The following is a 24,320-nucleotide window of genomic DNA, read 5'->3' as shown; positions in this document are numbered from 1 at the left end:
GGTGGGAGGGAGGGAGTGGTGGCCTTGTTTCATGGAGCTTGTTTCAAGTATCTAATGTGGGCTGAGGACACAGAAGAGAAGGCATGAGGATCCTTGCTGCCCAGAGAGGGGTGTCTCCTGCTGGATGATTTGTTTTTGTAGGAATGCCCAGAATGTGTGCACAAAATACTGGCCCTAGTGTTCGTGTGCACAAAATACTTTCCCTAGGATTCGACATGACAGATTTTTATTCAATGGGGGGAATTACATCCCAGAAGTCTGAATTAGGAACAAATGAATGAATTAGTGCATTTGGAGGAAGAATAGTCTTGGAAATTTACTTGGGTAACATTGCCCCATGGGCTGAGCTCCTTGGCTTGGCATTGAGTTTCTCTCTGGTTCTGGTCCCTTTCTAATCTCTTCACCACTTTACTTCATTCTACATTTGAGCCAAATGGAGCTAATTCGGAGTAGCTCTCTGAACTTACTTGCCTGCTTACTGCATAGAGCCTTTGCTCATGCCACTCTTTCTGCTCAGAGTGAATTGCTCTTCAGTCCATGTTGCAAAGAAGTAAACCTCTTTTCAGGTTTGTCTTTTTCATGAAGTCTCTCCCTCCCCCATCTTGGAAAGTGATCCTGCCTGAATAAGGACCATTTCTGTTTTCTCTATTTTTGCTGCATCACCTGTGATCATTTTCAGTGTCGACTGGCTTTTTTCAAGTTTATTTCACCCAGTAAGTTAAGGAGGAACCCAGGGAACCTGTTCATCTGGATCAGCACCCCACCAGTATCCATCTCAGTGAGTCAAGATGAAAGATAGAGCCCAGGGTTGGAATTCCTGTTCTGGACTACAGTCTGGAATAGACCCAGAGTCATGGGATGGGAGTCTCCTGCGCAACAGTTGGGAAAGACACCCCCCAGGAGACAACATAAAGAGGAAGCTTCTAAATATCAGATGATACAATACAACTGTATTTTAACTCAAATGTCAGCAGCTCTTCAGAGGTAGATGGACAATTGGGGATTTTATTAATTAAAATTGTTAGGGGTATAAATGACAGAAACTCACTTGCTTAGGGAAAAAAGAGGAAATATGGTGAGCCAAATGGAAGTTTAGGTACAACAGAAGTGAAGGGCTCAAACCGTGGCACAGAAATCCCTCTCCCCTTTGCTCTCCTTTCTCGCACCTGCCATCCTCGGACCAGCTCCATCCTCTCTGCTGTTTCCCATAGCACAAGTGTCTCCTTACTAGTCCCTCCAAGTAAAGTCACAGGCTTCCATCTCACTGGGCTAATAGTTCTCATGCCCATCCCTAAACCAGTCATTGTGGCCAGGGGCAAGGACTGGACTCATCCCAGCACTAGCCACATGGGGACCTGGGCCAAGCAACACCTAAAATATGTGACACTGAGGTGGGCAAAGGCATAGAGGGACCTAATTACAGAAAAGGGGTCATGGATGCTCTGTTGGTGCACAGCAGCTGCTGCCTGCTTCAGAGGGTTGCCGGTCCACCCTTTGTCTTTCATATTGGAAAAATGAGGTCCAGTGAGGGAGGGGCAGATTTGCCCCAAACTGAGTGCTCATCAGTGGACAAATGACCCACAAGAATGTCACCCCTGTTTTTTCCAAAATAGGAGGCTGGCATTTTGAGGAGGATTAAGCTGTTTACTTCTTCTCCCTCTTTCCACCAGCGCACTCTCCTGAACTAATTAAGCTCCTTATTCTTGAGGATAGATGTCCCAGAAGGATGAAACCTCAGAGCACAGCCGTGTGTGTGTGTGTGTGTGTGTGTGTGTGTGTGATGTGTGTGATGTGTGTCTTTCCCCTTCATTAATGTAAACTGGAAAAATAAAAAGAGAGCATGAAAGAACATCTATTCCCTGGAGGTTAAGAAAAACTCGAGCAGTCTGATGAGGTTGTCAAAGATCTTCCTCTCTAGATTATAGATCTAATGCTAGAGCGGCAATTTCAGGGCTCGGTGGATGTAAGGCAAGCTCTTTTTTGTGCCTTCAGAATAGGCAGGGCTGTCCCTACTTTCACACTGAAATTGAAGTTTCTCATCTCTCCTTAGACTATCATGACGGCAAAAAAGAAAATTCCTTACAGTTTATCTTCTAGAAGACTCCATCTTGCAAAACATAATGATAATATTTATTATATATGATACTAATATCATATGTAATACATAATACATGGTATCATAGAAGAGATAATGCAATATACATATACATGTACATAAATATAGTTCACTTTGAAGTTCTCAAAGCATGACCGCCTCCAGTAACCTCCTCAACAAAATGGGTCCCTGACCCTGGTGGAAACAAGGCTCAGAAAGCAGCGTGACTTTCCAGGGTCTCACCACCAGGTGACAGGACGGAGGCCCAGGAACTCAGCCATTGTCAGTGCCAGAGGTACTTTCCCGAGGAGCTGAGAGGAGGTAGGAACAGAGAACCTTGAAAAGTGGACAGTCTGAACCAAGGGGGCTTCAACCCCGATTTGGTCATGGGCCAGTTTTAGACTCTATGTGGACCTCATTAGCCTTTGTTTCCTCATCTTCAAAATGAGGGCGCATCAGCTCTTGAAGTCACAGCTTTCCTGAAAAATCAAAGAACATAATTGGCAATGATTTGGGATTTATAAAATGCCACTTATGTGTGAGATAATGAGACCACAACTATTGATGTTTTTATGTAGTGGTTTGATGTATGGGGCCACAGAAATTCTGAAGCACAGCATATCTAATTTTCTATAATGTTTCTATAACAGAATTGCATTTTTGTTCTGCTCTATCCATTGGTAATGGAACCTTAATTCTAGCCCATTTAGATTTTATGCCGCTGACTCCTTCCTGAACATTTTAGTTCAAGGGGCTGTGAGAATTAAGAGAACACTTGCTGAACCAACCTCATCCCTCATCATTGTTGTCTCACCTTGCCCTTCCTGGTTTATTCCAGCATATCTTTGTGCCCACCTGTTTGTAGGTGTGTGGCTCACCTGGGCATCTGTCTTATTCTCTTATTTTCACTACAAGGTCATTTGAGGCCATCCGGCTCCATCCATCAGATACCTCCCCACCCTACTGAGGGCCTGGGGACTGTCCAGTGACCCCTCTTTACCACCCCAAGAAATTGAGGATCTGAGGCACACTGGCTGTGGGCCTCAGGCTTCATGACCTAGACAGACCAGAAAGGCATTTGTAGTCAGCGGCTTTCATGCCAGGAGGAGCACGCACCAGTGCTTGTCACGCAGTGGACACTACTGCCTGGTGAGGCACAGGCATCTCTACCTTCAGATACCTCAAACCACGTGATGTGACAGCCACTCAGAGCCTCTTCAAGCACCTCATTAATTATCCTGGTGGGAGTAGAGCACAGGTCTCTGAGAGACATTCCCCAGCACTGACAAGGTCATTTCATTTGACTTCCAATATTTTTCTCTTCCCTGAGCCCAAATGATCTTTACTTTCTTGCTGGTGAGAGGGAGACTAGCTTTCAACAGATCACACATGCTGCCACTATTTATTATTATAACTGTTATCATTATTATCAATAATTATTACTCTGCCTTCTACCTAGACCCAAACCTCTGAAACCCAAAAGAAAAAAAAAAAATCTGTGCTTATTTTGCTTGGTTTTTCTCTAGGAAAACCTTTCCATATTATAACATATTCCTCAGGGATGTAGATGCCCAAACTGGGCCAGGGCCGTCTTAGGGAATGTGGTAGACAGAATAATGGCTTCCCAAAGATGCCCACATCCTGGGGCGCAGAACAGGGAGTATGTTATACTACCTTGTATAACAGTGAGTATGTTATACAACAAAGTGGGGATTAAATTTGCATATGGAATTAAGGCTGCTGGTAAGCTTACCTTAAATGAGGGGAATTATGAAGGTGGAGCCAGTGTAATCAGAGTCCTTAACTAGAGAAGAGGAAAGCAGCAAAGGAATTCAGTGATGCTTTGAAGGTAGAAGAAGGTGGGTGCCAGCTAAGAAAAGTCTCTAGAAGTTGGAAAAGGGAGAGAAATGGATTCATCCCTTAACCCTCCAGAACAAATACAGCTCTGCCTGCAGACACCTTGATTGAGCCAGTGAGAACTTTGTTGGGCTGCGAGCCTGCAGAATGGTAGGCTGAGACATTTGTGTTGTTTAAATCCACCAAACTTGTGGGAATTTGTTACAACAATAGAAAACAAATTCAGGGTGCATAAAAATATGGGGAGGAAGGATGATCCAGAAGATAGTATATAAATCATCCTACTGTTATGATTTTCCATTATTACCAAGAAGACCCTCCCCTCTTGACCAAGGATGGAGGAAGAAGCGGTGGATGAAGCATCAGAAAAGAGAGGGGCTTGTGTTCTCTTTCAGTGTGCTACAGTGTCAAGGATTGTTACCTGTTAGAATGGTATATATCTGCCATACTTAACAATGTCCACCAGACTCTGAAAAGTAAGGGATTGTTGCCTTGATTCTGTGCAGTAGCTAAACATTGCAAAATTTTAATCAAGATAGAGGACGAAGCCAAAGCAAACTGTTAGCACTTAATCCTGAAATTGTTGAGAGGGTTCCCCCCCATCTCTGAGTACCCCCAAGCATTGCACTCATGCTGTTCCCTATGTCACTCTTCTTTTCCCAGTAGGAGAGGGACCTTCCGATGGACTCAACTGCAGACAGTGCCGTGATCCAAATCCATCCTCCTCAGTCCCTAAGTCCCTTCGGAAATGTCAATTCATAGTTCACCTTCACAATCGTGATTACTTGTTCTTGCATAGCCACGCGCCCCAATGTTCAATGCTTACCACAACTTATGCTTTGCTCACACTTTCTTGGCTCAGCTGAGTGATTTTTCTGAGCCCATCACCAGTGGTGAATTCCACAGGCGCCCTCCTCTGGCTTGTCTGGTACTGGGGCTGGTACATGGCAGTCGATTGAGCCAGGCTGGACCTCAGATGGGTCCATCCAACACTTTCCCGTGGTCACTCCATTTGACGGGGGCTTCTCATGTCACAGAGACTGGATTTGCAAAGGGAACATCCCAAGGTCAAATGTTCCAAAGTCTAAGGCAGAAACTGCTGACTGTCTAGCCTGAGAAATTCCAGAGCATCACCTCTACTACTTCCTATCAATCAGACAGGTCTACAGATCAGTTTGGGTTCCAGGAGAGGGACCTGGACTTCACACATGAGGAGTGTAGCGAAGTATGTGTGGCATCTTGAAGAATCCATTTACCTATGTATGGACCCATGGACCAGGGTTCCCAGAGCAGGGGGGATGCTGAGACCTTCAGATGAGGCCAGTGCTGCTCCCAAAGGAGACAGAAAGATGAAAGCCTGGGAGATGCAAAAATCACTCAAATTCATGTTGGGAGGCAATGATAGAATCAAGATTGATCCCAAGTCTTGTTGCATCATTCTTGCACATTAGCAACCCAGATATTGATGTAGCAATGTACCTGTATCAGCCTGTGGACCGAACAGGATACGCAAAACCAAAAACCCCATCTTGTTTTACCAGCTAGTTCAGAAGACAAGATGGCTTCAGCAGGGCCACTGTGGAACCTGGAAGGAGTTTTTTTTTTATATCCCTGCACTGAAGATCTAACTGGACTGGTGTGCATGTTGTGGGGAAGGAGGAGGTGATGGCAGAGACCTGACACTCACCGAGCACCTACTATGTGCCAGTTCCCAATGTTCAAGGCAGCTAATGTTTCTAACATCCTCCTAGAAGGTTTTAATGTGTCCATTTGACAAGAGAGAAATGTGGGCAACATAAGAGCATCCATCCATCCAGCGACCGTGAGCCAGGTGTGATTCTAAGTGCTTTGCTTATTTTTACCAATTTAATTCTCACAGTCATCTTATGAGCTAGGTTTTATGACTATCTTCACTTTACACTGAGAAAAATGAAACTGGAAGGAAATGGAGGTACACGGAGAAGCACAAAGGGGAAAAAATGGAAAGCCTGCAATATATTAGGTAGTCAAGGGTCCTTGTAGAAAGTTTTGGGTTGATTTGCTTGCCTGCAGAATCCCAAGGAGTGATGGAATTCTTTCAGAGGTCTTTTGTTGGTTCCCAGCCCCGCCTCTGAATTCCAGTCCAACCCCCAAATCAATCCCTCTATGCTCCTCCCCCAACAAATCACCCATTAAATTTCCACTACCCCTTCTCCCTCTTTTTTTTTTTTTCCATTTTGACCTAAAAAGCCATTTGGTTTCCCAGATATTTGCACCAATCATATAACCCCTGGTCATCCTGAGATGCAGAACAAAAAAGATGCTGCTTCTTAAAAGCCAAAATGAATAAAGATACAGTGTTGTTTTTTTTTTTTTTTAATAGGTCAGACACCTTTTGGTGCTACTCAGAGGGAGGGGAAAACTGGAATCTGGTTCAGTGAGGAGAGGCAGCTTCTATCCATCCCTCATCCTTTCCCCTTATAATGACTCAATCGGAGTGTAATTAAAGGCAACAGAACTCAAGAGGGGCGGGGAAGACATGCAAGGAGAATCAGCAGAGTGAGAAATCACTTTGGAACACAGCCCAGGTCTGCTGACCAGGGGGAAGCTCACCCCATCTGCCTGGGCATCCTGCCCTCCTGGATGTAGTTCTGCCTCCCCAAAAATAGACTCTCAAGGCTGCCTCCATCCCTGCCAATCAGGAGCTGTGCTGGATTGACAGTGCAACCTCGATAGTTTTGGCCAGAGTCCAAAAAAAGGATAAGTGATGCTTGCTATTTTTTTCTTCTTAAAAGTCTTTAGAAATGGACAAAGTCAGGTCACTGTGTGTCTCTATGAAAACTCAGAGACCCTTGGGCTGGGAGAAGGGAATTTAAATGTGGGGCATCTCCTCCACAGCACCTTCATCCAAGTTTCTACTGATCCGACAAGTGTATAGACAAAGAATTCTCCATATCCAGCTTCCTTGGTAATACTAAGACTAATATTATTGAAAACATTAATTGTATGATGCTATTGATAAATCAATATTATCAATAATAACAGTAATAGCATCACTGATGAAGATCCATATAAAGAGTTTGCAAGTGCTGACTTTGTGCCAGGGATAAAAACTCCAAATGCATCCTCACAGCTTTCTTCTGAGGTGGACACTGTTATTCCTCCTGTTTTGACCAGGGCAAGAGTCAGGAAACATAGGGAACTTGCCCTTCTCCAATCAGCTGGGCAAAGGCAGAGCAGCACTTCAAAGCCACATCTACCATACTCCAGAGCACAGCCCACTAACTCATCCAGAGCCTGAGATTAGCTCTCCAGATAATGGGAATGTCCCCAATGTCAGGGAGAAGATAGCAGGTGCGCTTCTTTCTCCTCCCTTCCCTTCACCCATCCTTCACTGCCTGGGATTTGTTCTTTCCTGTCTGCATCCAGATCTGGAGGAAGATGAAAGAGATTGATTATTGGAAGGGGAGGCTGAGAGAGTGAAAGGAGATGGACATTGGAACTCAATACCTACTGACTCAGTGATTCACAGAAGACTCAAACTTTAGGAAGTGGGAAGGAAAGATGTTGCATCTTTCCTCTGTGAACTTGGAGTCGAGCCCTCGTCCCTCTTAGATGGGGTGCGTGTGCAGTGTGGCACTTCCACAATTAGTGCAGGGCGTTCTCGTAAAACCCACACACCCTCTTACAGCGTTAAGTATTTTATTCTTCGTATGACATTTGAAGCCTCCTCTATTTTTTATTTTTTCCCTGAACTTTATTTCTTTGGGACCTGGATTTGCCGAGTCTGATGGTATTTCTGGTAAACTGATTTTATTGTGTGGAAGTCATTATCTATTAAAGTCAGGGAGCAGTCCCCGCCCTTCTCACCTGGTGGGTTTTAAAACCCTGGCAGCCTGGTTTAGGGGAAAGAAGCCCCAGATGGGAGGCAGGAAGCCAGAGCTGCAGACCTGGTTCTGCTACCTGTGGGCTGCCAGCACAGAGTGAGTGGCTTCAAGGATGGCGGCGGCCATCTGTGTAGACTGCCCAGCTGGGACCTGCCAGGAAAGGACCAATACATTGCTGAGTTCTTCTCTGTTCCTGAAATCTATGATCACGATGTGTGTTCTCAGAGGGCAGCAGTTCTAATATTGGAAGTGCCTGAGGGCAGAAAAAGCAGCTTGGGACTTACCTCTTTGGTTGGTGGGAAAGCCAATCTCCAGGGGAAGTATCTCATCCCTTTGCTTCCCTGCTGTAATTGTCTCCGTGGCAATGTTGACATTTTAATCATGTGTTTCATGTACCTGCCTCTGGCACCATTTCGCCTTGGGAAGGGTACCCCTAGGAGAGGACATATTTACTCCCAGCACCACCCCCACTCAGGCAGCCAGTGTCATGCATAAGAGCACAATTTCTAGCATCAGAGCAACCAGGACCAAAAACTCTGTCACTCACTAGCCATGTGACCTGGGACAAATTACTTCAGGCCTCTGAGTCCCAGGTTCCTGGTGAGTAAAATGAGGATAATAATGTCTGACAAAGCTGCAGGGAGATGATGCATATGGACATAATGGGCCAGTGTCTGGCATAAGTGGGCATGACACATGGTCACTATTATTAGTATCTGGTGTTCCATGCAGGGTGGTGGTGATTGTGGCAAAAGTGTGGTAATGAGAACTAGCACTGGGTGCTCGCCAGAGTCCACAGCTTCTGACATGGGGCTCGTGGTTACCCCTTTTCTTACAGATGGGGAAACTGAGGCAGAGAGAATTTGGGTACTCAATAATGTTCACACAGCTCCTATGTCCTAGGGTGGGGGAATTACCAGAACCCTCATCCTTAACTAGGGCAAATCCTTCATCTCCCGATTGAGTGGTTCCATGGAGGGTTACACATAGCTTTCTTAATCTTCCTGTGGGAAACTGAAGTTTTTCTAAATTTTGTCTATTATAAACAGTGTTGCTATTATAAACAGTGTTGTCTATTATAAACAGTGTCATATCTTTGGGCCTAAGGCTCATCTGGTGATTTGAGTTGATTTTCTTTAGAATCGTTTTCCTGACTCTAAGCAGTTTCTAATTGCATTGGTGTTCCATGGTTTGGGTGAGGTGTGGGGTCAATTGAAAAATTTCAGGCAGAATTTCAGGCAGAATACTGCCTGAAATTCCAAGCTACCCTGTTTTAGGGGACTGGTGTCCTTTCGGGGTTCTGTCAAGGGCAGGCTGGGGTTTCTGGCCCGAAGAGACCTCATGAGCAGGAGGGTGATAAAATAAAAGTAATACTTTAGGAGGTGAAGAGTGGTGAAGGCTTCACGATGCATGTGGGGGTGTGAAATGTTGAGGAGCAGAAGGAGCAGAGTGACTGAGGCAGTGGGCTTGGTTTCCATGAGGACGTGAGGGTCAACGGCAATGGCTGCAAGTTCTCAGCAGCTGCACAGAGCCTGTACAGGAGGGTCCTGATTGCTGCCACGCTGATTTTAGAGACCTTTCTCACAGCTCTGAAATGAAACCCTGAAATAATTGTATTCATCTTAATATAATGATTTTTTTGCATTTGCAAAGTATTCACCCAGTCTTCAACTTTCTTTTTTCTGATTTTTAAGTACCTGATGTTCATTGTAAAGTAAAATAAGACAAATTCAATCACCACTGAAATGTACAAAGGAGGGAAAACACCCTTTCTCGATCACTTATTCACTGTAGAATAACTGTGCCACACTTTGCCACTCTCTCCTATATGTCTTCCTGTACATTTTCTCCCTAATCATATGCAAATATAAATAAAATTTATGGAAGTTTAAAAATGGAAGCATAAAAAGCATATAGTTGTGTTTCTCTGGGGCATCTTTCCGTGTTAGGGCTGCATGTCTTTATACATGCTTTTCAAAGAGCATTTCCATTTTGCTTTTTGAGACTGGTTCCCTCACTTAATCTTAACTATATGCAAACCTTTTTCTTTGTGCCAAAAATAAAGATGAACAAAATGAGGACAAAAAAGCACAAGAGGCACACTTGGCTTGAACCCAGATGTCCTAATTTCTGTCTCGGACTCTCTTCCACAGTACAGCATCCTCCTTTTATCTTTTCTCATCATTCTTTTATCTTGTATCATGGGTCTTGGGGATAACTACATGATGAATGATATCATCATCATAGTGCTGATTCATTTGAAAAGCTCCCTGTTCCTGTTTTCTCCAGCTTCCTTTGAAACCCTGCCGCCTTGGTGACCACAGAAGTTGTCTGGGGGTGGCAAACAATTAATCTGGAGCTCAGGAAAAAATAAACCTAACACCCACCATCAGTCACAATCTTGAAACCTTTTAGCGTGAAGGGAGCAACTTTCTCCCTCCTGGGAAATAGTGTCTGCAAGGAGTGATGTAAGTCCCTGGGTGGTGAAGAGTTCCTCAGAATTCTGGTCCAGTGGAAAGAGGGATACAGATTTGGGTTCAAAACTAATCTCTGTCTCTGGGAAGCTGTATGACTTTGGGCAAGTCGCTGCATGTATCTGAGCCGCTGTTATACATACACTGTCCTGAGCTAGACCCAGTTCTATAATCTTCCTTCCTTGATAGGGCCAGTGTTTGTCATTCATGTTGAGTGAAGACGAGCTTGGTGAGATAGGAAACGGGAGTCTAACGTGTGTTCTCTCTTCTAACAGTTCTCTGTTTCTCAGTGTATGCTAAGTTCAACTCAGTTCCACCTGGAGATGGTATTCCTACATGACAGCGCCCCACCCCAACTTCAGGTGTCAAATGCAAGTCCTCGTGGTCCCTGTGCTTCTGATGGAGCACCTGCAGATCAGAGGTCCCCACAACCCCCTCTTTGGCTTCCATTAACTTGCTACAGAAGCACACAGAACCCAGAGAAACATTTCCACTTGTTTACCAGCTTATTATCAAAGATATTATAAAGGATTCGTGCGAACAGCCAGATGGAGAGGTGCAGAGAGCTAGGTATGGGGACAGGAAATGGGGCATCTATGCCTTCATCTCCACCTGCTCACACCTCAGAAGCTCTCTGAACCATGTCTTTTCAGGTTTTTATGGAAGCTTCATTACATAGGCATTATTAAATCACCGGCCATTGGCAGTTGATTTAACCTCCAGCTCCTCTCCTCTTCACAAAGGTCGGGGGGCGGGACTGAAAGTTGCAACTCACTAATGATTTGATTGGTTCCCCTGGTAACCAGCTCCCATCTTTAGGTTTTATCCAAAAGTCACCTCATTAACACAAAAGCAGGTGTGTTTTAAAGGGGTCTGTTACAAATATCGAAACACCTTACCCACTTTTGTCACGTAGGAAATTCCAAGCGTTTTAAGAGCTCTCGAAATGAGGATGAAGAACAATATATGCTTATTATAAATCACAATATCACACATGGGATCTTTTTCTGACTTTCATTGATCTTCAAGAATTTTTCTCAGCATCATTAAAAGAAAAAGTGATATTAAAAGCCTATGTCATGGGAATGATACAGACCTGGGTGCAAAATGTCCCTGTTTCTCAACAGGGATCTGCTTACAGTGTGTCTGTAGCTAAGGCCCTTTATGCTTTCTAAAGATTCAGAGAATTGCACTCAGTTGTCCCTGGGGATCCTTCCCTACTTCCCCCAGCCCCACCATCCTCCAACATTCTGTAAGTCAAAGCTGTAACTGTCCTGGTGGGAAGACCCTAATGATCGGCCTGTGGGACACCCAATGGGCCATGCGCCCTCCCAACCCAGCTTCTCCTGGGGAGCTTTTCCTTCATGTGCAGCAAACCTTAGGGAGAAGACAGGGTTCTCCAGATGGTGAATTTCAGACAGGAGCATTGGAACCAACCTCCACAATTTTGTTGTTGCCTTGCTTAGATAATGAGGCATTTCAAATAAATACTTATTTTTTTCAGTTATAAAATTATTCCTTGCACATAGAGGAATGTTTAGAATACAGAGAGAGAATGAAAAAAACATCACCCCAAGCCATATCTCCTGCAGTAATCACCATTAACATTTTGATATATTCTTTTAGTAGATTGTCTACATGATAACTACTTAGCAATTTTATTGTGAAATACGATGTGCATATTGTGAAATGCAATGTGCATAGATAGAAATGTGAAAACTATCACATACAGTTTCACCAAGGGCAGCAAGCAATGACCAGCTCACTGTCACCCATGTCCATGTTAGAATATAGCCTGCACTCCAAGAGCCCACCCCCACATACCCACTTGTACCCCCAGTCCCACTGTACTCCTCCACCCCCTGTAGAAGTAGCCAGAACCCTGATGATAATTGCATCCTATGTCTTTTTTTTTAAATTTCCCCATCTATATAAACATACATCCACATTTTATTTTTGGTTTTTGGTGATGGATTCTCTAGCATTCAGTACAACTCCCTAACTAGATAAAACAGATCTCCTCTATAGCTTGAAACCAAAATTGGTTACCAGCCAGTCCATAGTCGTATTCAAATTTCAGCAGCAATCAGAAAACAACCCCCTAGTACTCTCTATGTGTCAGACACTTTTCGAGGCCCCAAAGTTGCAGCACGGAGCTGTGTATTGGCTACCAGTTCGAAGTGTGTTTGCCTAGCGAGGAAATGACACTTCTGATCCAATCAAGAATCACTCTTGGTTCCTTCCTTCAGCCACAGCCACAGGATGAACTTTGTCCTCTCCTGACCATCCCCTCTGGCAGACTCTCCAGCCTGTGCTCCTCTTGCTTCCCTCATAAACATCACCAGAAATATGTCAATCGCAAGTCTGATGGTCACCTGTGCTTTGTGATGGAGCACCTGTAGATCAGAGGTGCACACACAAGCCTTTCTTACCCCCCCCCCACCCCCAGCAGGTTCAAAACCAACTGGGCTCTTTCTGAGGCTTCTTTTAAAATATTACAGCCTGAGTTCATCCCGGGTGAGAGGAAAACCTTTCAGCAGGGAGCTTGGGGGAGAGAGAAAAACAGAACAAATGTCTCTTGAGCTGCTCTAAGTGTAACTTTGGATCTTGCAATCCTTACAGCCTCCCAACCAAATGGTATTGCTGTTTTCACTTCTCAAGGGTGGAAACCAACTCAGGAAGAGAAGGGGCTTGTCTCCTCTTCCTTGGGTAGGGATTGGCGACGTGGGGACCTGAATCCAAATCTGAGGAACTCCAGGGACCTTGATGGAAAAGTTGAGAGTACTGAGCTGTTGTCAGTCTTCTTGGTGCACAGGTCTCTGTCACCCCAGTTAATGACATTGAGCAATGAGGTACAGTGTTCTCTTATGCTGGGCAGTGATGTATCAGCATTCTAGGCAATGATGTATCAATATTCTCACAACAGTTCCCCAACACTGGATTGCCAAGAGAGTTCGTGGAGTGGAGGGTACTTGGCCCAAGATCAGGCCAATAGTTAGTATTCAGTAATAGTAGCTAGAGGACAGAGTCAGACAGGCTCTTGGGAAGTTCTTGAAAATAAAGACTCGACAGACCCATCCGGAGCTCTATGGTGGTGCCTGCTGCGGGTGGCCGGAGCGTGAAAGAGTAAGAGTTAGAGTGTAATTCTCAGCCTTGGGGAATTTCCTTCCATCTGCCTTGATGCCCAAACTGGACTCAGGCAACCTCAAGGTCCAACATCTATGACTTCAGTCTCCATTTCAGGAGTGGGATTTTTTTTTTCTTTCTCTTAAATTGCTCTCTGCAGGGAAAAAAAAATTGCAAATGGCCCAAAATTACACTTACATACGCTGAATAAACATAGACCCACAGCAGCATATGTTCATGGCTGCTGCTCCCTGCTTTTCAGCACCAACTGGTTTATAAAATCACTCCTTATGCAAAATCCAGGGATCAGGGAGAAGGTGCGGCAGCATGAGGACGCAGCCTCCAGTTGCAAGTCCAGCTTTAGGTACACGGGCTGGGGAAGGGAGCTGCCTGTGAGTCCCTGCAGCCACCGCAAGCCCCCATGTCCAGCCTGTCTTGGGATAGGCCTGGCTCTGGCCCCTGGAGCAAGGCGTGAGTGCGAGGGAGTTCACTGGCATCAAATAGTTTGGGTTCAAGTCCTGACTCTGCCACTATCTGCGTAATAGTGGGACAGGTTGCCTCAAACCACTTTGTGTCTTAGTTACTGAAAACAAAAAAAATAAATAAATAAATAAAAGGAAGGGGGGAAGTAAAGTAATAGTATCTAACTTCCATGGCTGTTGTTTGAAGATGTATAGCCATAGGGTTAAGGCAGCTAACAGACTCTGCTGCCTATTTTCCGTGTACTGCCAATTACTGTGTGACTTAAGGGAAGTTAATGAACCTTTCTGTGCTACCACTTCCCCATTTGTTAAGGAGGCATGGTGATTGTCTTCCACCTGTGAGGAAGGGGTGAGTTAATGCAAGTCAATGCCTAGAATGGGATTTGACTCCATAGCAAGTGCTCAGACAATGTCAGAATTAGCTTCTCCCCTGAGCTGCCTTCTTGCACACTGGTCCACAGCACACATACCTTATCCAAATCCCCTCTGCTCTGTGCTGCTCACAGAGGGACCAGGATGTGATGCTTTTGAAAGCAAAAAGTAATCCAGGCATCTGCAGTGTTGAGGAAAAGTGAGTTGTCCCACCTTTCCTAGCCACAGGGACCACATAATCGACCTACATTTCCCTCTCAGCACCCTGAACCCACAAGGTGCTGATTCCAAGCGAGGGCTTGGGGAGACTGCCTTGGCTGCTGGGTGGGCTTCTCCACTAATCTTGCCATTGGCCCAGCAGGCATAGCTTTGGAGTGGTTTGGACCCCAGTGGAGCCTCAGCGCATCCCTACCTTACATTACCTGACCCTGGGAAGTCCTTCTGCATCTCTGCACCCCAGGGTCCCCAGTTCCAGCTGGGACCAGCATTTCTGTCTGGCAGGCACATGAGTCTGGAACAACTTAATGGCTGGAGAATCATTCAGGAACAGTAGCAGCCAATGAATGGCAGCAGAGCATGGCCGGGAATCCTGTCTTTGCCATTTACCTCTCCTGGGGCCTTGGGACAAGTTACTAAAGGTGCCTGTGCCTCAGTTTCTTTCTCAGAATAATGAGAATAGTGGTACCCATACCATCAGGCTGTGGTTAGCATTATGAGTTAATATTCCAAACACATTTAGAATAGTGTCTGGCACGCGGTAAGCACTGTTAAGTGTTCACAGTTATTATTATTAATGAGCTCTGCAAAGGCTATTTGTTATCATCACCAGGCAGTTATCGAACAGACATTTCTCAGGACTGCTGGCAGACTTTCTAGAGATTTTCTTGGGCAAATGTCCCCTGGCCTCCCTTCTCTCAGCCCTTGGCACTTACTTGTACCACATGAAAACCGCAAGGACAGTGAGACTGTGCTCAGCCTGTTTCTCCCTGCCCCAGCCCATCCCCATCCCCACGGAACAGATGCTCCTAGAAGGGAGCACTAAGGCTTCATAAACTTGATGACCTGCAGGGCGTTGACTGAATGGGCCACCCACTCCAAGCAGGCTCTTGCAGACTACATGCAAAAGGCAGACCAGACATTGATGAGGCCAAGGCCCGGCTGCCAGAGGTGTGCTCAAGTCACTCCCACCAATACCACCCATCTCCAAGGCTCCCCAGCTCAGAGGCCACCTATCCCCAGAACCAACCTCCTGACCTGCCTGGAATGCTTGTCAACCTCTGCAAGGGCCTGAGGGGACCAGCTGGTCATTGCCCATTGAACAGATAGGAAGACTGATGGCCAAGAAGGGGAACCAAGATGGTTACCCAAGCAGGGATCATAACCTGCATCTCCTAATATCTTGGACTTCTCCATCAGAGCCTGGTGCCATATATTCAGACAGCCAGCTCAAAGGGGTGTGAGCAAACCAACCACGGCAACAAAGATTTTTAGCAAAGTCACCTTGAACTATGACTTAGCTCCCTCTGGGGTTTGCCCAGTGCCCTGCTTGGTCTAGGGGCTCCTGGAGGTCAGAGGCCACCACACTGTCTACGTGTGTCTCCATGGGAAGTGGATGTAATGCGGTGGAGAGAGCATGGGTTTAGAATCAGACATTCCCCGTCTGAGCCCCCTCCCTCCTCCTCCCCCAAGGTTGTCTGACATGGGAAAGCACTTCTGGTTTCACAGCCAATTTCCTCGTCTGCAAAATCGGGCTAATACTAGGAAACTGTTAGAATTGTGGGCTTTCTGCAAAATAGAATCAGGAGAACATCTAGCATTGTGGCCCAGAGTGCTCCGAGCATTTGCTTTTTCTTTCACTGCTCTCCAGTAAGGGCCTGGCATATGGAGAGACTGGCCTGTCAATATTTTACTGGGAATCAAGGCAGAACTAAAGCAATGCCACAGTTTGTTTACATTCCAAAAATATTTACCAATCATCAAATATTAAGTGATAACAATCACAACAACTAAACTTCTATAACTGACATATTTTTATCATGGACCAGGCACTAGGCTAGGATCGTTATCTATCTTTCCTATCCTCCCCCCACCCCGGCAATTTTTCTGAGTAGGTCTAATTAAATTCATTTTGCATTGAGAAAATTAAGGCACAAAGTGTTCATGAAGTGACTGGCTAACTTTCCATGACTGTTCATTGGCAAAGTGAGATGGTATTCAAACCCAGGTTCATCCAACCCCAAGGGCCCCAATGGGGGTCTCACTCTGCTGTACGGGGCACTGGGACAGTGCCCAGAAGCTGAAACTGTGTGTGCTACACTCTCTCTCCTCAAATAGCCTGTAGACTCATGGGGAGACAGACTGTGAACCAGAAATCATTCGTCTGGCAGAAGGAAGTTTGCACTGAAAGAATAATTAACATGGGAGAAAAGGAAAAATGATTCGTGCTGATTCCAGGCATCAAAAGGAAGTAAGAACTTCCATACAAGGACTTTTTGTTCATGATGGAGCTGAGTGTTTCCAGCAACCCCAGGAGGCAGTTATTTGTTATCAAATCCATTTTAAAATGAGGAAACTAAAATCAGAAAGGTGTGGTGACTTCCGCATAGACACACAGCTAGGGAGAAGCTGAGTCTGGATGAGACTTCATTTCTTTATGTCTCCTCTGCAGCCCTCTGTTTCTTGAGGTCTAGAAGGGATCCAGGAGGGGTCTGTTTGAGCTGTAACTTATGGGATTCTTTGGGAAGAGGAGGGCAGAGCATGGACAAAGTACTGAGGTTGGACACTGTATGGGTGGTTTCCAGATGCAGGTGGAAGGAAGGATGGGGCAGGTGGTGGACTGGGCTGTGTACCTGGAAGCAGTCCTAGGGACAGCCTTCTTCACTCTGAGGTGTGAAGCCTCTGCTGGAGCCTGCAGCCACAGTCCTATCCCCCAGGCTTATTGATTCCTGTGATCCTTTTCATGCCCACCTGCCTCCCTCAAGTCAGCTTCACAGCTCAGCACAAATTGAGCAGCAGTTGAATTGGCATGAGTTGATTAAGACTCCTAGTAATTATGGGTTCTCAAATGGCCTGGTTGTCCAAATCAGTGTGGGCAGTAGCAGACAGGAGAGCTGGCCTTGTTGACAGATTGAGGCTGAGGAGAGAGAGGGTGGGAGTGGGGATCCAGCGGGACTGTTCCTTCTCTCTGCCATCCTGGAAAGGGGTCTCTAACAAAGGGGTGGTTTGTGCCAGAGCACTCAACAGCTTTACTTAGCTTGTGGGATCCTCAGTACCCTTGACTGCAAAGCATCTGTATCTTAGAGGTGCCTCTGAGTTTTGTTTTGTTTTGTTTTAAGATTTATTTATTTATGCCTGCAAGAACTGGAGTATAGGCCAGAGGTGTAGGGGGTGAGAGGATTTACTAGGGACAGAGTGGGGAACAGAACAGACAGATCGACTGAAATACACTACTGAGGGGAGCAGCATATGAGTAAGGAGAGGTCTGCTGCACCATGTGGGTAGTTCCCTGACTGGGGATCAAACTCATGCTGCAGTGGCTGTGGATTGCTTCATAGGTTGCACCACCAGGTAGGCCCCGCCTCTGAGTTTTGAGTTTTGTTGTGGGAATTTAAAAAGATGGCATATGGGGAAATATCCAGCACTTGGTACATACTCAATAAATACACATTCCCTGCCCCTCGTGGCCTCTTTCCCTCCCTTTATACTTCCCAGAATGTTGTATCTCATCAGTATATCCAAAAATATGCTGCCTGCAAACTCTCTGCATCGCCTTTCAACCAACCCATCATAGTAACCTTCCTATGAGGTTCTCAAATCCATGCATAGCCCTAGCCAGTCCAAACTGCATGTGATATCACAGACAAGCCAGCTCCAGGTGGATCAGACGGGAACCTGGGGGAAAGTGACAAAGTATTCATAAAAACGGTCAAAATGTTTTGGTCACGCGCCATGGTAGCAGGTATGTGTCTGCAATGTGGTCTGGTTTTCTCACAAGCTCAGGGAGGTAGGAGTAACTCTCTGGTGGAGAGAGGTGGAAACTGAGGCTCAGAGAAACACAGGTGCACAGCAAAGAAGTGGTTTGGCCACAGCTGTGGGATCCTGTGTGACTGGCTGCATGTTCCACTGTAATGCACATTTAATCTCATTCTTATTGCACTGTCTCATTTAATCTTTACCATGATTTTATGGGCAGTGCTGTTGGAAGCGGGACTCTCCCCAGGAGGTGGTAAGGTAGTGCTATTCTTATCCTTTCCCTGGAGAGAGAAATCAAACACTTGCTTACCCTGGGGAGAGGTCAAGCCTTTGCCCATAGTTAGGCAGGTTTGGAGACATCCTTATGATTTCTCTGGGCATGGCCCACTGAAAGGAAATTCTTCATTTTCTTCTGTAGCACAGTCAGGCACCCTCTAAGGTCAGGATACATCCTGAAAATTCATCACTAGGTGATTCAGTCCGTGTGCAAATGTCTAGAGTGTCATCACCTAAACCTGGCTGGTGGAGTTGGCAGCCCACACCCTGGGCTGTGTGGTGGAGCCTGCTGGTACTCCCCACATTGCACTTCATGGTCTGTCATCGGCTGAACCCTATTTAGCATAACATGACTGTACTTTGGAGTGTGTTCTCCCCTTAGCACAATTCATCACTGTTTTTGCAAAAACCAGGCAGCCCAGACCTACAAGGCTTCCCTAGCTTGCTGCTGTCCAGTTCATTTATTTTACAGTCAAGGAAGCAGTGTTCGAGAGCTTAGTGTACTGGCCTGGAGCCAACCAGCCAGTGAGGGACCCAGGTTAGACCAAACTGGAGCCCAGCTCTCTAGCTAGCCACATACCCCCTCACAACATCAAGGCTGGACCTTCTGGATGTCAAGGGTGCACTGCAGATTCAAGGGGGGGCCCTAACCTAGGGGTGCAGTCAGCTGTTCCTTCTAGGTCTGTGCAAGGATTCTGCAAAAGAAAATCACCTAGTGATGCATTTCCCAGACTGACTGTCCTGAGGGTTTGCTAGAATCTGGCTTCTTGTCTCCAGCACCCCATTTGTCTGCCACATGCACTTTGAAGATGATTTTGCCCTTTCCCAGTCTTCCAGATGAAGGAACTGAGGCTCAAGGAGCCACATGACTACCTGAAGGAGACAGCCAATAAGCAGCTCTGTGCAAGGCTGGCATTGGCTCTGCCTTTCCAGCCCAAGGTTGTAGACAAGAGGGTGACACAGTTGTCACCCAGGACTCAAGGGAGAGGGCTCCCTTGAAGCACCACCCAGAAATCCCCCAGGCTTAGTTACCATGAGAGGCACCCAGGCCCCAGAAACAGTTTCTCTGTGGTACAATTTGGTTGTTTTTCCTTCTGCTCAAAACATCTGGTCCACCTTCTAGACCTGCGAGTGGGTGGTGGGGCAGCCCATTCCAAATTTTGCACTTGGACTGATTTATTTTCTATAATAAATGAATGTTAAAATGCATAATTACAAACAGAAACAAATGGGCTGGTGCTGATGAAAGTCGGGCTGGAAAGAAGTAAAAGCAGGCTTGGGGGATGGAGGGCACCGGGAGGATCAGGGCCAGGCCCCAGCCTGTGATGGAACATCAGGGAGCCTCCTGGTGCCCCTCCCCCACTCAGGTCCTCAAGGCCTGATGCTCTTGGACCCTGGTGCAGGGTCTCCCTGTGGGTCTTTCCCTGAAATTGAGCAAATGGTGCTGTGAGACCCTGGGCTAGACCTGTAGTAGAACCCACAGTTCTCACAATGAGGTGGAGCTACCCCCTTTCTCCTGCATATTCCTGGTCCCACAGAGTCCCAAGGTCTCTTTCGTGACTGCTGAAAAAATGCTTATTGATCACTGAATTCACTACTTTCAGTAATCTCTTCAAAGGAACAAATCAAACTTCACTCCTCTGCCCCCAGCCTCCACTACCTTCTGGGTCTACTTGGACCCAGTTCCAGATGCCTCCCCATGGCTGAAGTCAGGGGTCAGAGCTTTTTTGTGTGCAAAGGATCATATAGTAAATATTTTAGATTTTGTAAGTCATGTGTGGCCTTTTTTGGTCTCCTGTTTTTCCTTTAAGGAAAAGAAATTGTTAAAAATATAGAAAATATTCTTAGCTGTGCAAAAACAGACTGTGGGGGAGTAGACATTCTCTATTCCTCCTACTAAATACAACTGAAAACCCTGGAGGTTATATTAAAAAACAAACACCAGACTGAAAGATGGAGAGAAGAAGACAGACCAGTGATGGACTTGGGGGTCTTGGAGGAGAAAAGGTGGTCATTGCCTGGGGTTTCTTTTCTACCTCATGTGTCCCAGCTTTAAGCTGCAGGAGCCAGCAACTCAGAAACACCAAACGTGCAGACACAAAAGTGAAACAAAACATAATTCTGCTCTCTTCCACCAAAATACCAGGGAAAGATCAGCCTAACAAGACAGAAAATTCTAGACCAAAAGTACTCTAGCCAACATCACAGAAAAACCATGACCCCTTCTGCACCTTTGCTAACAAAGACCAAGTAGGGAGTTAGCCTTCTGTCCTTACCAGGCTGTAAAGAGGCAATTTGACAACCCTGTCTTCTGCTCTCCGTGCTAGAATGGTAGCAGAAAAGGCTAAGTAAGCAGCCAGGAGTTCAGTCCCCACTAAACGGTAATAAATAACCTCCCTGCATCTCCATCCCAGACCCATCTGGTATCAGCAGAGATGGGAACTACCCCCAGCCCACAGTAATGAGGCACCCTTCCCCTTCTTTGCAGGCGTCTTCCCAAAGGAGGCCTAGTAGAAAGCTAGGACTACTGACTATTGATCAGTAGCAATGAGGCCCCTCCTCATCCTGCAGTGTGCCAGCAAGGTCAGAGGAGAACCATAGCCAGCTCAGCAAGCACTGCCATCTAGGGAGGTTTAAGTGGAGTCCTAAGGGGAGTGAGAAGGCTTCTCTTCTGGATGTTAGGAAGCCCAAATGGGGAAACTGGAATTCTACCTCCCCCTGGAAATAAGGAGGTTGGCCTCGCCCTCCCCATGCTGGAGCAAGGTCAGAGAAAGCCAGCTAAAAATAAGTTTAAACAAGATTTGCAGTTAAAACACATTATCCCAAATGTTCAGACTTCCATCAATAATCACCTGTCATACCAAGAACCACATAGATCTCAGAATGAAAAGAAACAGCCAATAGATGTCATCAACAAGATAATAGAAATACTAGAATTATCTGACAAATATGTTAAAACAGCCATCATAAAAATACTTACATAGTTACAAGCACATATGAAAAAATACTAAGTCTCAGCAAAGAAGTAGAAGATATAAATGAGAAGCAAATGGAAATTATAGGACTAAGTATTTGAAAGTTAAAGAATTTAAAAATAAATAACTTCTGGATTGATAGTAAGATCAATAACAGAATGTAGAGGACATAGGACGTAATCTGTGAACTTAAAGATAGAACAATATAAATAACCTTCTGTGAACACTGGGAGAAAATAGATTGCAAGGGAAAAAAAAAGAACAGTCTGAAGGCACTGTGAGACTATAAAAAAAGATTTAACATTTGTGTCATTGGAGTTTCCAAAAGAAAGAAGAAAGCAAGAAAGTACTCAAATATGGCTGAAAACTTCTCCAATTGGCAAAATGCCCATATCTGCAGATTAAACAAACTGAGCAAACTCCAGGATAATTCACACCAACATATCATGGCCAAATTTCTGAAAATATCTTTTGTTTTTTAAGGAAGAAAAAAACCAGGAATGCCCATTCTCACTACTCTTATTAAATACATTGTTAGAAGTTTTCACCCCTGTTTTTGGACAAACAAGCAAACAAAAAGGATATAGAAGCCTTGCAAACCAGAAAGGAAGATACAAAATGACCACAAAAGATTGATCACATGATTGTATACATAGAAAACTCTGAAGAATTTACACATAAATTTCTAGCATTAGTTCAGTAAGGTTTCAGAATGTAAGAAAAATATGTAATGTCAATTGTCTTCCTATATGCTAGCAATGCGTGCATAGACACTAAAACTTAAAAATGCAGCATCATTTGCAATGCCCAAAATTTAATGAAATACATAGCTATAACTCTAACAAAATATATGGGAAGATTATGCTGAAAACTACAAAGCAGTGACAAAAGAAATCAAAGATCAAAACAAATGGAGAAACATGTTGTATGCGTAGATTGGAAGACCTGGTTACCAGCTGGTTGAGTTCTTTCTCCTGTCAGGCATCTGAACAAGTCCAGAAAGGACACATGATCAAGGTTCAAGTAGCAGAGAGTTTTATCCACTGCCAACGGATGGAGAAAGGAACTCATTCTCTAAAGATCTTCTCCCTCAACTGGGAGAGGTGGGGGCTTATATGGGGCAAAACAGAGAAGGGAAAGAGGTTAAAGAGTCCACATTAGCAAGATTTCAGAAAAATAGGAGAGAGTTACAGAAACTACATTCACACACCTTTTTCTTCCAACTTTGGTCTTGACTAACTGTCAAGGCGCTGGTGGACATGCTTGTTCTATGGTATGAAGCTATGGCTTAACCCTTGACTTCTCCCCCAATCTTGATCTCAGTCATTCTCACCTGTTTTCCTATGGTTTAGTCTGGAAAAAAAAAAAAGATAAATAGTAACAGAACAAGGACAAACAGAGCAAGGAAAAATGTGTGGCCACCAGATCCAAAGAAAGTCAATACAGCAATGGTGTTCATTCCCCTCAAATTGATTCAAAGTCTTAGTATAATTCCTCCCAAAACCTCAGTATTTTTTAATAAATTATACAAGATTTCTCTGAGATTAACATGTAAAGGCAAAGGAATGAGGATAGGCAAAACTTCTTTTAAAAAAGAGTAAGGTGGGAGAGGTCAGTCTACTCTAATTTTACAGATAGCTAAATAATCAAGACTGTGTGGTGTAAGTGGAAGGAGAGACATATAGTTCAGTGGAGCACAACAGAAAACCCAGAAATGACCCTTATAAATAAGCCCATTTTTTATAAAGGTACAAAACAATTTAATGAAGGAAAGGGAGCCTTTTCAACAAAGAATGTGGAATGATTGCACATTTGTAAATGAAAAAAACAAACCTATGTCTCACACCTTCTGTAAAAGTTAACTCAAAATGTATTGCAGAAGTCACTGTAAAACAAAGAGCTATAACACTTCTACAAAACACACACAGGAGTAAGCCTTTGAGATTGGCCTTGGCAAAGAATTCTTAGATTCCAAATGTATGATACATAAAAGAGAAAATGATAAATTGAATTTCATCAAAATTAAGAACATTTGTTCTGTGAAAGCACATTTGAAGATGAGAAGGAAGACAAGTTACAGAGTGGGAGAGAAAATATTTGCAAACCCATATCTGACAAAGATCTAGTATCTAGAATACATAAAGAACTCTTAAACCCCACAGTGAAAAAAAAAATTCCAATTAGAAAATGCGCAAAGGACATCAAGAGGCATCTCACCAGAAAGATACACAGATAGAAGACAGACACTAATGATGTTTGGTGTCATTAACCATCAGGGAAATGCAAACTAAAACCACAGTAAGCTGTCACTACATACCTATCAGAATGTCCAAAATAAAAACTATGGACAACATTGAATGCTGTTGATGATGTGGAGAAACTAGATCACCCATGTTTTACTGGTTGGAATTTAATATGGTGTAACTATCCTGGAAAAGTCTGGCATTTTCCCCCAAAAAAAATTAAGACTGCAAGTACCCAGAAATTGCACTCCTTGGCATTTGTTCCCCAGAGAAATGAATAGTTCACACAAAACCCTGTACATGAATGCATGTTTCAGCATTACTTATAATAACCAAGAGCTGGAAACAACCCATAAATTCCTTCAATAGGTGAATAGTTTAAACTATGGTACATCCATACCATGGAATACTACTGTGCAATCAAAAGGAATTAAATATTGGTAGGGGCAGCAACCTGTGTGAATATGAGAATTATTCTGAATGAAAAAAAATAGTCAGTCCAGGGCCTCCCCGGTGGCACAGCGGTTGAGCGCTGGGTTGCGAAGCTGCCCGCGGCCTCTGCGGCGCCGGTTCGATCCCTGG

The 24,320-nt window shown here is 44.8% G+C and overlaps 1 protein-coding gene across 4 annotated transcripts in view; it reads left to right on the top strand.

Annotated features, from left to right (window-relative positions):
* Positions 1-24,320, top strand: part of ASTN2 (astrotactin 2) — a gene marked incomplete at both ends in the record, with an annotated part of 818,546 nt that overhangs the window by 469,183 nt on the left and 325,043 nt on the right. The window lies entirely within an intron of this gene.

Source organism: Talpa europaea (genome assembly GCF_964194135.1).
Source record: "Talpa europaea genome assembly, chromosome: 7".
Taxonomy (NCBI): domain Eukaryota; kingdom Metazoa; phylum Chordata; class Mammalia; order Eulipotyphla; family Talpidae; genus Talpa; species Talpa europaea.
This window is presented reverse-complemented; position numbering and strand designations above follow the sequence as displayed.